We start from the raw sequence: 17,245 nt of genomic DNA on the forward strand, positions 1-17,245 counted from the left end.
TGGTTTCATCAATGCTTTCTCAAATGTTAAATGTAGTTAATTATTTAATGGCGAATTTTACAGGCGCTTACATTTTCAACACTGGTCTAGACATTGTAATTAGTGCTATTTCATAGACTGGGACATTGCTCCTGTTAATTTATGGTATTCATTGACAATTACTGTATTCATACACATGTATATACATGTGAGTAAGTGAGCGAATATGGTTTTACACCGCTTTTTGCAAATTCCAACAAGATCACGACGGGAACTCCCGGGCTTTCGGTTGACGATTTAACGCCTTAATCACGAGTCTACCCCGAATGTATGGAAACTCCCATCGGTACTAGTAAATATAGTCTGAAAGGACCTGACCTTTGTACGCTCGTCTAAATAGTCGTTCAAAATTTACAGAACATACAAGATAACTTCATACCAAATGTCGTGGGTTTCAATTATGACCTTTAAACAAATCTGACCTATCTGTGTCTGTTAAGGTAGTGTCTCTGAAATGGACACCTGAACAATTTATATTTCAGCAAACAATTATTTATTTGGGGTAAAACCGGCTGTAAAATTATTTTTTCCAGGATGTTCTTGAACAAATATTTAAAAAAGAAATCTGAGTTGGCTTCTAAGATTACAGTAAAAGGGTTGCAGGGGGTATGAGAACTAGGTTGGTATAGTGGAGTTATATTTTGGCTGGACTAACGAGTCTATGCATAGTCCAATCAAAATCGCGCAACGAAATCGAAATCCGGTTCGTAAACTGTCGTGGAGATTTCGGTCGATTGCAGGATTTACAAAGCATGTGCAACGCCAACTCTTAGTCAACCGATATTTTCCAAGTCTTTTCATGTTTTTAATCAATGGGCTCACGTGATTTGATGCACCGCGCGATGTAAGATCCGTTATATTGCAATATAGATCTAAGATTATTGATCAGATCGCCTTGGCTGGGGGCCGCCATTTTGTTTGAAGTAAATGCAAGTCATATGAGAGGTGGAATCTGATTGGTCCATAGGAGAGGCTTAGAAGGGACATAACTCGTAATAGCCACTGGTGGCGCCACGATCGAGCTCAGGAATTCCACCATAGTTCGGCAAGGGTGGAAACTGGACTTTAATAGTCAATTAACTCTCTTGCCTCGGGAAGATGTTTACGGATGAGAAATAATGAAGGTTGGTGGCAAAAGAATCGATATATGCATGAGAATCTGTCCTATATGTGATCAAGGTACGGACGATAAATATCATTTTCTACTTGTATGTGCTTCTTTAATGGGGGGTAACAATATTGTGATGGCTACAATGTTTGCAACTGAGGAACTTTCCAAAGCCCATGTTCAAGACAGCGACCTCAACAGTATAACCAGTGAATTTATTTGTATAGATTTCATTCAGAGCACGAATAACATTTTTATAGCCAAAATCAAACAATACGTATTAAACACACATATCACAATGTTACAACCTTACATCGAGTAAAAGTACATTTATATACATTAACTTTAAGGTTAAACTTTATCTTTGACTTCGTGAAGACATTTTGCATATTCAATAACAACGTTAATGTTCTGTTGATTAATTCAGCAGTATAATAGGCAGCAGAAAATACGAGTGTCATCTTCGTCCGCTCAGCTCGCCTTAAGACCGGTGTGTTGTTATAGACCCGTGAAGATTCCGGGGTAGAATAGGTCTTCAGCAACCCATGCTTGCCGTGAAAGGCGACAATGCTTGTCGTAAAAGGCAACTAACGGGATCGGGTGGTCAGGCTCGCTGACTTGGTTGATACATGTCATCGCGATCCCAATTGCGTGGATCGATGCTCATGCTGTCAATCACTGGATTGTCTGGTCCAGACTCGATTATTTACAGACCGCCGTCATATAGCTGGAGTATTGCTGAGTGCGGCGTTAAACAACAAACAAACAAAAAATATAAAAGAACTGATGATTCAAATAACGATGATGTGAGAAAACACTTCTGTAGCTGTTTACGTTTTACTGCCTCCAAACACAGAACGCCCTAGAGAGATATCGCAGGTGTTTGATTTTTTTTTATTTTGTGAAACTTGAAGCTGGCAAGATTCACGAAACAAGATAAAAAACCCACTGAAGCTGTTATCTTAAACTACATGTCTTCGCTCGTATCACAGAAAGTGTATATTCTTCACTATGTCGAGATCCACGTACGTACACACGCTAATGGACCCGCCCTTGTGTAGAGGTCGAGTACTCTATAACCTTCTTAATCTGACTGGGAGAGGCGAACCAGTCTCCTAATTACGTGTTTTCGTCTTTTTTTTTTAATTGTTAGTTAGTTATTTAACGTCGCGCTGCAATATCTGAGACGGCGGCTTGTAAATAATCGTGTCTGGACCAGACAATCCAGTGATTGATATTGTAAACAACGACCCATGCCGTCGGGGTACAATGACATGCTATTACTGAAGTCACCGACCCTGAACACCAGTCCATTACGACCGACAAAGGTTGCTGGGGACCTATATATATTAATCCGGAATCCCCACGGGGGGGTGGGGGGGGGGGGGGGGGGGGGGGGGGGGGGGGGGTTGGGTGGGTGGGGGGTGGGGGGGGGGGGGGGGGGGGGGGCTTTAAGGATGGGAGAAGCGGCTAAATAAACTAATGTCACTTCAGGTTTTCCTTCCGCATTAAGCGGACACGCCGCGATATATCTGAAGAGCAGTTCAAAGCCAAATGGAACTCCTCAAAAATCGAGAGTTCAAAGTTGTTTCAGAAATAGGCGAAAGGAAAGGGAAACTTAAATGTGCAATGGCGTTCTCTTTATACGCGTGTGCCTTCCAATTTTCTAAATCTAAATCCGTTTTCGTTCACTGGCTCAATTTACCTGATGATTTGAGGATTGCAACGGTTAAGGTCGTTCTGGAATGTTTTCACGTATTAACCCCAGCTGTTTCAGAGTCTGAATCGTTCACTCTACGCAAAGCACAATTGATTAGTATTTTTAAACCTTCGTGTATGCGACAGCTGTAAAACAACATGTTATTTTCATGTCACACATGTGACACGCAACCTAGCGTTTATGACGCACTACATTGAAAGCGACATACACATTAATAGATTTTTCAGTGCAAAAATATCCAGCAAGATGACACCAGTGAAGTCGATATATGTAATTGTCATGTTCCGAAGCTCAGCCGACACTTTATTATTCAAAATAAGTACGATATACAGTAAACTACGTTTATAACGAACACGCTTATAACGAACTGAGGGATATAACGAATTGTTTTTTATGTCCCGGCCATTGCTGTATATATGCTGAAAATATGCTTATAACGAACTTCGATTTTAACGAACTAAAATAAGCAGTCCCTTTGAGTTCGTTATAACCGTAGTATACTGTATTGTACATAAGACCTTCACATAGAATTGCTGGTTTCCCGACAGAGACCGTCCCAAAGTCGTGTACCAAATTAAAATCCGAGACAAATACATTAGATTCCATTCACCAAGGAATGTTCATAGCTCAAAATTATTATTCCCCATGTCTTTGGAGCAGAGTGCACTCAAATGTCTTTCTCTTTCCTGGGGATGTTTCAGGCCAAGCCGCCATATCAGACACAAGAGGGTGACACTCACAATACCCTCTCATTCAGCCACGTACCCATTCACTCCTGGCTGAACAGAGGTAAGTCTCTTGCCAATAGAGACACAACGTGATACCTAGGTTTCAGTGTAGGGCAGGACCAAAGCCCTAGAAAATCTCAGGCGTCAAGCCGTTGAACATGGTCACCCACCCCACTACTCTCCGCCACTGACGTTGCGTTGTGACCTATGTGCAGTTTACTGTGATTGGATGATTTTCTATCGGATTTTTATGTTTTTGAAATGTACATCAATCCAGTCATTAAAACTGACCATGTCTTTCTATATTTAGTGCGGTCTTTTTTTTATCATGATGACTAATGCTGAATGTGATCACAGATCTTTCAATTTGGTGCGGGACTGGGGTGTGTGTGTTTAGCTTCCTGTACTCGGAAAAGGAGCTGGCTAAGCCTGTCAAATGGTTTGTTTTTATTGCTGCTTTAAGGCCAGACTGTGCACACATGTACATGTAACAGGTGTTGAATGCTTAGTTATTTAAAAAAATATATATATAACGTCACTGTATAAGCCCATGGGAACACATTTGGTTGTGAGTAACCTAAAGCGTGTATTGTGTACGTAATATACTTCCGGTTTGTGGTTCGCCATTTCTTTAATACTGTCGGAGTAAATGACTGAATGGGGATCGGGTGGTTACAATGGAGGACATGACAGTGTGTCATCTTACCCCTGTTATACCCCCATTACATAGGTTCCATCAACCACTGGTTTCGTCTGGTTGAAACTCGATTATTCAAAGTCGCCTTAAGATCACCGGGTCCATTTGAATACTGTACATTGTATTTCAACATATACCATAAACAAAACAGCACACTTGTTGTTGGTGTTGAACTATCGAGGACACTTGGTGAAAGCCAATCGTATCGCTCTGGAAAAGGCTGGGTGTGTTGGGGTAGGGTAGGGTAGGGTTAGGGGTAGGGGTAGGGGTAGGGGTAGGGTAGGGTAGGGTAGGGTAGGGTAGGGTAGGGTAGGGTAGGGTAGGGTAGGGTAGGGTAGGGGTAGGGTAGTGTAGGGTAGGGTAGGGTAGGGTAGGGGTAGGGTAGGGAGGGTGGGGTAGGGTAGGGTAGGGCAGGGAGGGGTAGGGTAGGGGTAGGGTAGGGTAGGGGTAGGGTAGGGTAGGGGTAGGGTAGGGGTAGGGTAGGGTAGGGGTAGGGGTAGCTGTAGGGAGGCGCGAGTGGGTACGAGTAGGTTAAGAAGATGTGGAGGCGATTAACATATTTACTAGCTGTTATGTCAATAGTGTAGGTGTTGTCTTCAAGCGCTGTAAGACTTAATGGCGTCTTGACGTCCTTCGGAATTAGTGTAGTTAGGGAGAAACAGCTGGTAACTATGAGAGATGAGGTGAAATGGGGTTTAACGTCTCGTTCAAGGTTATTGCACTCATAACGACGTGCGTGTGGAGGAGAAGGGGACTGCTTTTACGGTTAAACATGAATACCCCCACGCTTACAGACAGACAGGTTTATTCAGTGCAAGGCCTCCGGCACAAAATACATACAAAAGCATGATCATACATACGCATTTTATACCATGTAAACAATCGTAAACAATGTAACAATTTACATGATATAGGAATAGACTGACACTTCTGATAACTTCAATGTTCTTTCTCTACATGATAGGAATACAATTGTTAATTGTTGGCTATTTACCGGTACTAAAATATTTTACAATAAACTTGTTTCGCAATTTAGAGTAGGAGTGACATACATTGAAAATGTGCAATTCATCTTCAACAGAAAAAGAGCCTCTAAGCTAGCGTGACATACGGCATCTATCATTATAAATTGTATTTTCATATCTGCCAGTCTCAGCATCTAAATCTAGAATAGGACGTTCTCAAATGTTGAGAAGGGTCACCAACGCGTAAATACTTTTCAATATTTAAAAGTGTTTTAAACTGGTTACAGTAAAAACACAAATGCTTTTCATGGAAGGATGCTTGCCAAGACTTAGGGCCTACATCATCCAAGGAACGTAAAATTCTGCACCAATACTTAATTGTCCTTGTCATATATATAAACTGCAAAGGCACTCTATCACATTCCCCACGAATCATGTTATTACAAGTTGATTTACCAACCTTTAAACTTGATTTACAAAATTTAGTATATACAAATTCAATAACAATATGTGATGCCCCATATTTCAGAACCATAACACAGCACAGGTGTTATCATACAATCAAATATCTCAAATAGATCTGGCCAACTAATGTTACCGAGCTAAATTTTCCTTTGGTAATATTGCCTTATTTGCTTGGGATACAAAGAAAGGTCTGCGCTTTGCTCCAGATTAACTTGAATACAAGTCCCAAATATTTATATAACGATACTGTTTCTGTCGGTGTACCATCATAAAGGGACCACTTACACTGTATACTGACTCCGAGCCGACCAGTCCTTGTTTTATCCCCTTAATGGCATGTGTCAGGCAGGGTAACAACAATACTTTTGTACCCACTTTTAACGTCTTTTGATATGACGCCGTAGGGAATCGAACCACCGACCTTCCGCTCACCGGGAAGACGCTCTGTCCGCTACACCACGGAGGCGGTCTGGTAACTACCTGGGGAGCTGATTTTGAAGGAAGATACAATGACGATTTTTGAACACATCCGGCAAACATTTCTTAAGGGATCACATTGCAATCGTTTTCAACGACAAATGCAAATAGCTATTCTCGGTTGATAAGGCGTGCCATAAACGTGGGTACGAATCAGGTTCGACCTGATTATGCTGTACGTTCGTCAGCAGCAAACCTATGCTCGTGGTTTCACTAAAGTGGACCACAATACTTGCATAACATCAAGCTGACACGCCATGGTATAACTGAAATACTTTAAAGCGGCGTTAAAACGCATCATTCACTCACTCACTGTTCCTAGTTGAATGTACCAAAACATATTCGCGTGAAATGCATGCAGAAAGCATGCAAGCATGACTCGCCCATGAATTGCCGTGTAAGGTACTGATGGGAGTTATTGCCTTCTGGGGACGGTGGGGTAGCCCAGTGGTTGAAGCGTTCGCTCGTCACTTCGATGACCCGGGTTCGATTCCCCACATGGGTACAATGTGTGAAGCCCATTGCTGGTATTCACTGCGGTGGTATTGTTGGAATATTTCTAAAACCAAGCTCACTCACTCACTCACTATTGCTTTCTGACGGTCTAACAGGAGAGGGGGCACGGGTGGCCCAGTCGTCTAAGGCGTCGCGATTCCCTGTGCAGAGTTGCGTCCCATTGGCACGCCAGAAACCTATGATTTTGGGTTCGAATCCCGGTTCGTCCCGATTATGTTTCTTGGTTTGTCAGCAACATACCCGTGCTCGTGGGTTTCACCAAAGTCTGAGACCTGCATCACTTCGGGCTTTCCTCCCACATTAAGCTGACACGCCGCAATATCACTGGAATACTGTTATGCGGCGTTAAACCCTACTCACTCACCCTAACAGGAGAGACAAATACTAATGGTAAGCAGTAGGCAGGATAAGGTCGGAGAACTCACACCGGCATGCTGCCACTGATCGCAGCAAAGCACTTAGCGTGAAATTTGCTGGATAAAAAATTTGCATAGCAATCCCGTGATATGAAAATGCGGTATTGTCATAGTAAACGTAAAATAACAACCGAACATTAAGGGATAAATTCAACTTCAAGCATCAAGAGTTTAGGACCATCATCCACGGGCAATTAGGTGATCAAACTGCGAGCAATTGGTTGAAATTGGAATTGGTCGTCAGTTGATACATATCCGTATAAGAATCGGGCGGACACCCTCGCCATTACGTTGGCATGGATCATTGATATACCCCAAGGTTTCATGGTGAATTGAGGTTCCTTCCGGGGTAGAATAGGTCTTCAGCAACCCATGCTTGCCGTAAGAGGCGACTAACGGGATCGGGTGGTCAGGCTCGCTGTCTTGGTTGATGCACGTCATCGTATCCCAATTGCGTGGATCGATGCTCATGATGTCAATAACTGGATTGTCTGGTCCAGACTCGATTATTTACAGGCCGCCGTCACTGGAATATTGCTGAGTGCGGCGTTAAACAACAAACAAACAAATGGCTGGAATCGTGCATGGAGACTTCCTGTAGTCTACCATAATCCAGTACAACCGGGTCGGACCCAACCATAGTGTGGTAGACTCACAGGGTGATCGTGATCAGGTCTTGACGCAAGTGGTTTTACTTTCGGCGCCTACGACTTGCCATCAGAATAATCGAACGGGATAACGCCCGCCAACACGCAGCTTGTGTGTCAATGGATATATTTAGGAATGGGAACATCTATGTATAGACTTGGGCAACTAAATATCCTGACAGTTACCTCATTGAACATCTGTGGAATATATTTGTACCTCATGTCCGCCAATTTGATACATACCGCCATTTTGTATGTCGATGTCGAAGCCTTTGACATTATAAAAATTCCTTAGTGTCTAAGACGGTGACATGGTGTCGTCAGCTGTTAAGTGTAAATGGTCATCATTTCGTCTTCGGTGGCAGTGTTGGTAGCTGAACATACACATAACGATGATTGCATGGTCAATGACAAATCTACATCTGCAGTCGTCAATGACAGATGTGCTATCTCACTCGTATTAACTCCTACCGTCTATTCTTTATGCTGGCTTTCTGAGAAAGTATCTGCTGCGTCGTTCGGTCCTAAGTCCAGGTCCTTCATTTGTGTCGGGGGCGGTCGGGTAGCCTAGTGGTTAAAGCGTTAGCTCGTCACGCCGAAGACCCGGGTTCGATTCCCGACATGGGTACAATGTGTGAAGCCCATTTCTGGTGTCCCCCGCCGTGATATTGCTGGAATAATTGCTAAAAGCGGCGTAAAACCATATTCACTCACTCACTCATTTGTGTCGTATTTTGAGTCAGCGGGTCTTGTATTGGGTCAGAGCTAATGGCCTTCCCTAGACGTAGAGTTCTGAATGCCACACAGTGTTGGAGGGGTCCATATCATCAGTTCAAAGGAATCCGACATGCCGGTATTTCTGTTTGCACATACATCTACCCACTGTGATCCATCTGCCGTGGATACAATAACAAATATATGATGTTTGCTCATCAAACCCGCATTCGCATGGTCATCAAGGGAGTGACCTTGAGCATAGAATGACATATCTGCCGATAGTGGACCCGTGAAGATTCCGGGGTAGAATAGGTCTTCAGCAACCCATGCTTGTCGTAAAAGGCGACTGACGGGATCGGGTGGTCAGGCTCGCTGTCTTGGTTGATGCATGTCACCATATCCCAATTGCGTGGATCGATGCTCATATCAATCACTGGATTGTCTGGTCCAGACTCGATTATTTAGATTATTTACAGACCGCCGTCATATAGCTGGAATATTGCTGAGTGCGGCGTTAAACAACAAACCAACCAACCAACAATGCCGATAGTGCCGATAAGGAACCATAGCAGATAAATGTTTTTCTTCAAAAGATAATTCAGATCTAGGTTGATCAATTCTAACCCGGAATCCCCACGGGGTATAGTAGTTATTTACTATTCGACACATTACTCTTGAAGATCCGGGTTAGACGAGGTCTTCAGCAACCCATGTTTGCCGTAAAGGGGACTATGCTTGTCGTAAAAGGCGACTAACGAGATCGTGTGGTCAGGCTCGCTATCTTGGTTGAATTGAGGTTCCTTCTGGGGTAGAATAGGTCTTCAGCAACCCATGCTTGCCGTAAAGGGGACTTTGCTTGTCGTAAAAGGCGACTAACGGGATCGTTTGGTCAGGCTCGCTGTCTTGGTTGATGCATGTCATCATATCCCAATTTCGTGGATCGATGCTCGTGATGTCAATAACTGGATTGTCTGGTCCAGACTCAATTATTTACAGACAGCCGTCATAAAGTTGTAATATTGCTGAGTGCGGCGTTAAACAACAAACAAACAAACACTATTCGACACCGGGATTACATGGGTTCACATCGGGTACATGTATCTATGAATCCATGAAATCAACATATACCCATCATAATTATTTCATGGGTTTGTAGACACTAGCTTCGCCTATCATCCGTGAATACACATCTGATATGATATATAGTGGTGGCGAGTTTTAGTAAATAAAACGTTAACATTTCCATAGTCATAAGAAATATCTACTTAAAGAGTAAAATACGACTATATCACAAGCATGTAGTTATCAATCACTATCAATTAGTGATTACACCTGGGCCCACTTGCACAAAGCGATCTTAGCGCTAATAATATTGTAAGCCTAAATATGGGAGTTTACGATCATCTTAGCGCTAAGATCGTTTTGTGCAAGTGGGACCAGGTGTTCGCGAAAAGGTGAGCGTATCCTGCCTCCGGTGGCACCGTCATAAACACGTGCAAAGGCAAGTCAATCACCCGAACAAACACGTGAACAGATAGTACAACCAACAAGTAAAAATAGGGAATTGCATCGGACATAATTTTTGTAACTGATGCGTCAAATTTGAAAACGTCCTTCACATGGATGTCTACCATAAAACGTTTTGAAAGTGTTACTGAGGCATTATAGGTTGTAACCCTGATGAAACAACTTTTTGCGCAAGAGTCAAATAAATTCCTTTGAAATCTTCGTAGAAAGGCCATGCTCGATTGTACCTCAAAAGTTATGAAATAAAGTAATGAAACGAGGCCGTGTCAAATGTACCCTGCATGAACTGTGTGCTGACCCTACCGTTGCCTTCCATTATTATAACTGGTAGAGCGGATGGTCGTAAGGCTATGGCATGTGCTGCACGAGCAATATAGCCGCTAGAATACCTACCTAATTCGTGTTATATTTTTCAGCTATTGTTTTCTTATCGACACTCATCTTTACAGTCCGTTAATACATGTCCCTGCAGGCGGGTGAGAGTGCACAAAAGGAAGCAGATCGCCCTTGATGTGTCAGCGGAAGGCCCCATTAATATATACAATTGACCACAAACACTGGCTGCTAGTTTATCCAGAGATTGGAAAAGGTCATAATCGTCACATCTCTTATTCGTTTCCACGAAGTATTTTTTCCATGCAATATTCATAGCAACGTATAATGTGCTTTTCTGAAATTCATTATCTCTTTCAAGCTCTGACATACAATGTTCAGTGCAATGATCCGATATTCAATTCTATACTCACAGTCTGTAAACTGGCTGCAACAGTTCACGGTTTTTATGTACAAACAAGACAATCTGGGGGCACGGGTGGACATGTCGTCTAAGGCGCCCCGATTCGCTGTGCAGGGTTGCGTCCCTTGGGCACGCCAGAAACCTATTATTGTGGGTTCGAATCCCGGTTCTCCCCGATTATGTTTCTAGGTTTGTCAGCACCGTGCTCGTGGGTTTCACCGAAGAGGTAAACGTCCGAGACCTGCATCACTTCTTGTCACGCCGCGATATAACTGGAATACTGTTAAAAGCGGCATTAAACGCAACTCACTCACTCATTTACATATGTATTTTTATTCACTTTCAATATTCGACTAAATGACTCCATGTAACGTGGTGAAGTTCCACTCAATATCCAATCCTGGAAGCTACAAGGAATTTTACATTGAAAAAAAACAACGGACAAAAGAAACGCCACCAAACAATTTTCTGCTCATAAACAAAACAAACGCAAAATTTGGTAACAGTTGATGTTTCTTTTATAAAAACAACAACAATTATTTAAAACACGGTATTTGAAAATGACAAGATAAAACACCAAAAGTTCTGCAGACACGTTTATCATGCTGGGTGCACTGTCCAGTATTCGATCACACCCTCAGAATCGACGTCGATCTCTTTTAAAGTTCCATGCTACACACATGGCTCAGTATTGGATGTGACCCCCTCCAGCAACGACGCAGGCCCTAACACGATGTCGAATTGAGTACACGAGTCTCCTGACATCCTGATTAGGGATCCTACGCCATTCTTTCTGCAGGACAATTGCCAAGGCATCCCTCGTCAATGGCGGCAGTTGACGTTTCCGATTCCTGCGTCCAAGTTGGTCCCAAAGGTGCTCTGTGGGCGACAGGTCCGGTGATCTTCTGGCTGGCTACTGTAATACGGTCATGTTGTTGGCGTTCAGAAAGTCGCTAGTGACTCGAGCTGAGCGAGGGGTGGCGTTGTCCTGCTGAAACAGCGTCCTAGGTGTTGTTGCAGGAAAGGCAGTACCACAGTCCTGGCCTACTGTCTGTGACGTCGGTATAGAAACGTTAACGTCATACCCTTGAAAGGTCGACAGGCGCAGAGACCATACAGGGGGAGTCGTCCAGCAACGGTCCTTCTGCAAGATGGATGTCCAAGGCTGTTTGCGGATGATGACGTCACAGTTAGGAATCAGGACTTTAGGTGAAGCACCCGTAAATACCGGTCTTCCTGTGGGGTCGTGACCTTGGGTCTTCCACTCTCCGGCCTGTCTGCAGTGCTGCCAGTTTGCCTGTGACGTGTGACAAGTCTGGCGAATGGGCACTTGAAGCAGCCCAGGATCCTGGCAACGTGCTCCTGCGTCGCTCCCATTTGCAACATACCGATAGTGCTCTCCCTCTGCTCTGCGGTTAGTCGAGGCATGCTCGTTGTTTTAAACGGTTTCATGTGATGAGAGAGTACAATCCTGCTCATGTTTTATACCAGAATTTCATACGGATAACTTTGTGCACATTTTGCATGTTTTAATGATTAAATTAACTTTTCTCGCAAATCACGTGAAGCACGTGCACATGTTCACAGGGAATAGGTAAGTTGCATTCCAGCTATGTGTTCCCAACTGTTTTCGTGCTGTTTTTGTTGACAACTGACGACCATTATCTATTTGGTGGCGTTTCTTTTGCCCCTCAGTTTAGTCACTACATGCTGAAGTTGTTTGTAGATCCCCCATCCAGTATCCAGTGCCAAGGCAGCACGGGTGGCCCACTCGTCTAAGGCGCCACATGTCACAGTGCAGAGTTGCGTCCCTTCGGAACGCCTCAAACCTGTGATCGTGGGTTCGAATCCCTGTTCGCCCTGATTGTTTCTAGGTTTGTCAGCACCATACCCGTGCTCGTGGGTTTCACAAAAGGGATAAACGTCTGAGAACTACATCACTTCGGGCTTTTCTCCCACTTTAAGCTGACACGCCGTGATATAACAAGAATACTGTTCAAAGAGTTAAACCCAACTCACTCACTCCAGTGTTAAGCCATGCACTGCATGTGTTAATCTACTTATAGTGTTATTTGTAGCAGCTTTAAAGGTTTTTGTTTGCTGGTCAATAACATAAAATTATTTACACACAATAGCCATAATATTCGGGCCTGATTATATTGACATTATAATGTCGGCATACCACACTTAACGGTGGACATGGTGTTCTTTAGTGATGGCGTAGAACTGGTTTCAGGCAACAAGTTAATTCTGAGGGGGGATATTGAAAGTTCAAGTGAAAACGCTAAGCTCTCTGCAAGTCTTCATCGATCCCGGTGCGAGGTGCAAGTGTGAGTACTAAGAAGCGCAACGATTAGAGCCCGCCATGAGATGATATCGATCTTTATTGACCGGCGTTATTCCTCGATGACTTATGTCACATACGCCGCCACTAGCACCGCAAAGAAGTCCCGTCATTAGTCCTATAACGGCAAACGTACGCATCTCTCTCGAATATTTGTTTTCGGGAGCGTTCCTCTCAATGGGTGCTAATACGGCCATGTCATAGGTTCGCATAATATGCAGGATGTGTTACACGGGTCCCGCATGTGCCCTGGGCTTCTCTCAACGAAATGCAGTCAATCGGTGGCTGGAGAAAATCCATATCGATAGAGACGCTGGCGACCTCATAATTAATCCGCTTCTGACGTCACAGGCCTGACGTCATCGTCGCGTAACTACGGAGAAGGAAACGCCGTGTTCAAGTACGGGAGGACGCAACGCGTTGTGTTGTATTGGCAGGCTTGGAAAACGACGCTCGCGAACAGGCGATCGATTGTAAACCCGTAGCGGGCCTCGTGTCAGTGCAGACTGCCTTTAGCGCTCAGCCGGTTGTTGAACGGCAGCCATGGATGATGCTTTGAACGCTCGCTGCGATCAGCCGGGAAATGAGGCCGTGCATGTGGGGTCACACCGGTCAGTTTTCGCCCACTGACACCATATGGCTCCTGTATATCCCGCCCCACACCCGCACCTTGGGAGGAGACTGGAACAGCCTCAAGGTCAAAGGTAAGGCTTCAGGAAGTGTTGCTCGTCACGTGACACGTCACTGTTATTCAAGTACTAGCGATGCCGGATTAAAGGTCTTTCATGAACAGGTCTGTATAGAGCATGTGTGTACTCTGTATGTATGTGTATACATAATATGATTGCGTGATCCCCGTGACTCCACATCCTGTCAGTCATGTTATCCTGCCTACACGTGTAACGCGCGAACTCTGCTCTAGAACTGGGTACAGACAAACTTTCTCCCGAGATGCAAAACTAAATCTTACACTCAGACCATTTTGCCCAACCATCACTAAGCCAGCCCCACAGCCAGTCTCAACAGTTGTCTTATCAGATGTCATTTTGACAGACTGCTTTTGCGATAGTCCCTAAACGATATTCATGTCAACTTTGAAGAAAGTTCCTCTTCCTCGTTATTGCGCTGTCTCTGCAAGATAAGACGATGTTTACTCGATTGTCGGAGTTTAAGTACACACAAAACTGCTCTCCATGATGTAAATACAGCTTTTATACTATCGCGCCCATGCGTTGAGAATGCACATAATACCATCCATTTTCAGTCGCGGTGACACACGTGTATGCAGACACTCTTAAAATTAGAACGAGACTGTCATTTTGTTGCGTCTATTATTAGAACAGTGATTTTTGACTAATAACTACAGTTATGACTACGGGATATATCCATCGATCACAAATATCGATCGTGATGTAGGCGTGATTTCCTTGGAAAAGATCGGGCGTTCCCTCGCAATGGATTGACCTTTGTCTAAGACACTCGCTTGTATCTGGGGTTATGTAAACATCCATGCCATATGGCTTAAACGCTTAGTAAGCAAATGTATTCTTTGGGCTTATAAGAATTAATGATTTTCGTTTACTCTCTTTTATCATGGACATGTATGCCCAGGAATTGAGCTGGTTGATGCTCTTATTTCGTTCATTTTGTATGTTTATATTATACTGTCCGATTTGTAATTCAAATTGGTGTTTATACCTTCCTATAGAATAAATACTTAAATGAAGTTTCTGCATGTTAATACGGAACACAAGTTATGGGAATGTTACATTTCATAGGGTACTTTTTTGACAGTTAATGACTTCATTTGTTGATGGTTGTAATGACTGACAATTGTTTTACTTATCTTTTGTGACTGGGCAGGGTAAAGTGTTAACGAATATGTTACTTTGGGATCAAATAATGTGTGGCTGTTGCGTTTACTGGGGCTTAATTGACACAATTGGCATAACTTAAAGCAGCTTTATCATGTTACGTAAATCTATCCATTGAAACGAAGCTTACCTCTGCTCAACAAGTAGAGAAGGTGGGGTGTATGGGGGTGATTGGGGATAGTGGTGTGAGGAGGGTGATGGGATAGTGGGGCGCACGGAGACTAATGGGTAGTGGGGCTACGGAGGGTGGTGGATAGGTGTGTGTGCGGATCGTGATGGGATAGTGGGGTGTTTACAGGGTGATAGGATAGTGGTGTGTGCGGAGGGTGATGGGATAGTGGGGTGTTTACAGGGTGGTGGATAGCGGTGTGTGCGGAGGGTGATGGGATAGTGGGGTGTTTACAGGGTGATAGGATAGTGGTGTGTGCGGAGGGTGATGGGATAGTGGGGTGTTTACAGGGTGATAGGACAGTGGGGTGGGCGGAGGGTGATGAGATAGTGAGTTGTTAACAGGGTGATGGGATAGCTGGGTGTGCGGATGGTGATGGGATAGTGGGGTGGGCGGAGGGTGATGAGATAGTGAATGGTTAACAGGGTGATGGGATAGTTGGGTGTGCGGATGGTGATGGGATGGTGAGGTGTTAACAGGGTGATGGGATAACAGGGTGATGGGATAGTTGGGTGTGCGGATGGTGATGGGATAGTGAGGTGTGCGGAGGGTGATTGGATAGTGAGGTGTTAACGGGGTGATGGGATAGTTGGGTGTGCGGATGGTGATGGGATAGTGAGGTGTGCGGAGGGTGATTGGATAGTGTGGTGTTAACAGGGTGATGGGATAGTGGGGGGTGCGGAGGGTGATGGGACAGTGGGGTGTTAACAGGGTGATGGGACAGTGGGGTGTTTGCAGGATGGGGCTCGTGGTGGGGGGGGGGGGGGGGGTAGTGGGGTGTGCGGAGGGTGATGGAATAATGGGGAGTTCGGAGGGTGATTGGAATGTGGGGGGTGCGGGGGGTGACGGGGGCAGTGTGGTGTTTGCAGGGGGGTGGGGGGAGGGGTTCTCAACGACAGAGATAACTTAGCATCTTGGCTTTGTACCATTGACCCTTCCCCCATTGTCCTGGTCTGAGGAATAAGACAGTTCGCTTGTATGAACTTTGACGTACACCACGGATTAACATATATGCCCTATGTTGTTTCGTGAGAGTCAGACATTAACCACTGACTACATGTGTAACGTAACACACTCGCGTTTACAGCGCCACTAAATAACCCGTTCATCGCACATGTGTTGATGGGGAGCAAGCGGAATGTGCATGGCGCCTTCACAAACACATTCAGCTCCATCGCACCGGTCAGTTCAGAGATATCAATTTCCTTGCCCCTCATAAACATTGATGACTTGACCGGTGGACCCGCACATGGTTAACGAACTTTGGCTCCGTATTTGTTCATGCTCGATGAGGGCCCACACACTTGTAATCTTCAAGCCCTAGTACAGCTTAATAAATTCACGTTTTGATGTAATAACGGCTGTTTCTACTTTCGTTACGGTTATCCTATGTTCCCTGCGCATGTTTCACAAAGACGGTCTGTTCTTTGAATGTGTTTACACAATTAGGTGAACCAGATGGTACAAAGACAACTATTCTAAAGCGTCATATTCAAATGTGGACGTATACGTGAGTATATTTACAAATTTACGAACATGACATTTAAAGTATGACATTCGAAAAATATAAAAGTTGTGTTGAGATTTCAAATAACAAAAAACTCCCTCTTCCAATGTTGAACACGTGTTGATGAATGACGCGTGTACATTCCTCTGAGACTGCAGGTCTATTTATGACACAGCGACGTCTTTTTAGAGAGCTCCGTGGAATTAAGTATTTACTTTCCAGACGTAAGTTACATTACCAGGTCTTTACACGTAGGGCCTGTTTGCCACTGCCAAATGTTATCAAGCGAGTTTAACAGCTTCCTTCTCCGTACTACTGAACCAAAACAACAAGACAAAACCTCATTTGCAGTTTATCAATAGCGGCAAGGTGATGTTTTTAACTGACTGTCTTTATGAATGACGTTTATGTGTTTGTTGTTTTACGCCACACTCAGCAATATTCCATCTATATGACGGCGGTCTGTGAATAATAGAGTCTGGACCAGACAATCCAGAGATTAATATTATGAGCATCGATCCACATAATTGGGATATGATGACATTCATCAATCAAGTCAGCGAGCCTGACCACTCGATCCCTTTAGTCGCCCC

The 17,245-nt window shown here is 44.2% G+C and overlaps 1 protein-coding gene and 1 long non-coding RNA gene across 5 annotated transcripts in view; one reads left to right on the plus strand and one right to left on the minus strand.

Annotated features, from left to right (window-relative positions):
• Window positions 1-17,245, minus strand: part of LOC139473568 (uncharacterized) — a 481,685-nt gene that overhangs the window by 451,435 nt on the left and 13,005 nt on the right. The gene's annotated exons all lie outside the window — the stretch shown is intronic.
• LOC139473538 (solute carrier organic anion transporter family member 4C1-like) overlaps window positions 1-17,245 on the plus strand; it is a 75,098-nt gene that overhangs the window by 1,098 nt on the left and 56,755 nt on the right. Inside the window, exon 1 of one of the 3 annotated variants that reach the window (XM_071256182.1) lies at window positions 13,516-13,806. The exons of 1 other annotated variant lie outside the window; for it this stretch is intronic. The gene's annotated coding sequence lies outside the window, so the exon portion shown is untranslated. Of the gene's footprint in view, window positions 1-13,515; window positions 13,807-13,846; window positions 13,896-17,245 lie in introns of those variants that run through there. One more of the 3 variants, XM_071256190.1, reaches the window with a different exon arrangement.

Source organism: Haliotis cracherodii, unplaced genomic scaffold, assembly GCF_022045235.1.
Source record: "Haliotis cracherodii isolate W230 unplaced genomic scaffold, xgHalCrac1.p SCAF_1, whole genome shotgun sequence".
NCBI lineage: Eukaryota > Metazoa > Mollusca > Gastropoda > Lepetellida > Haliotidae > Haliotis > Haliotis cracherodii.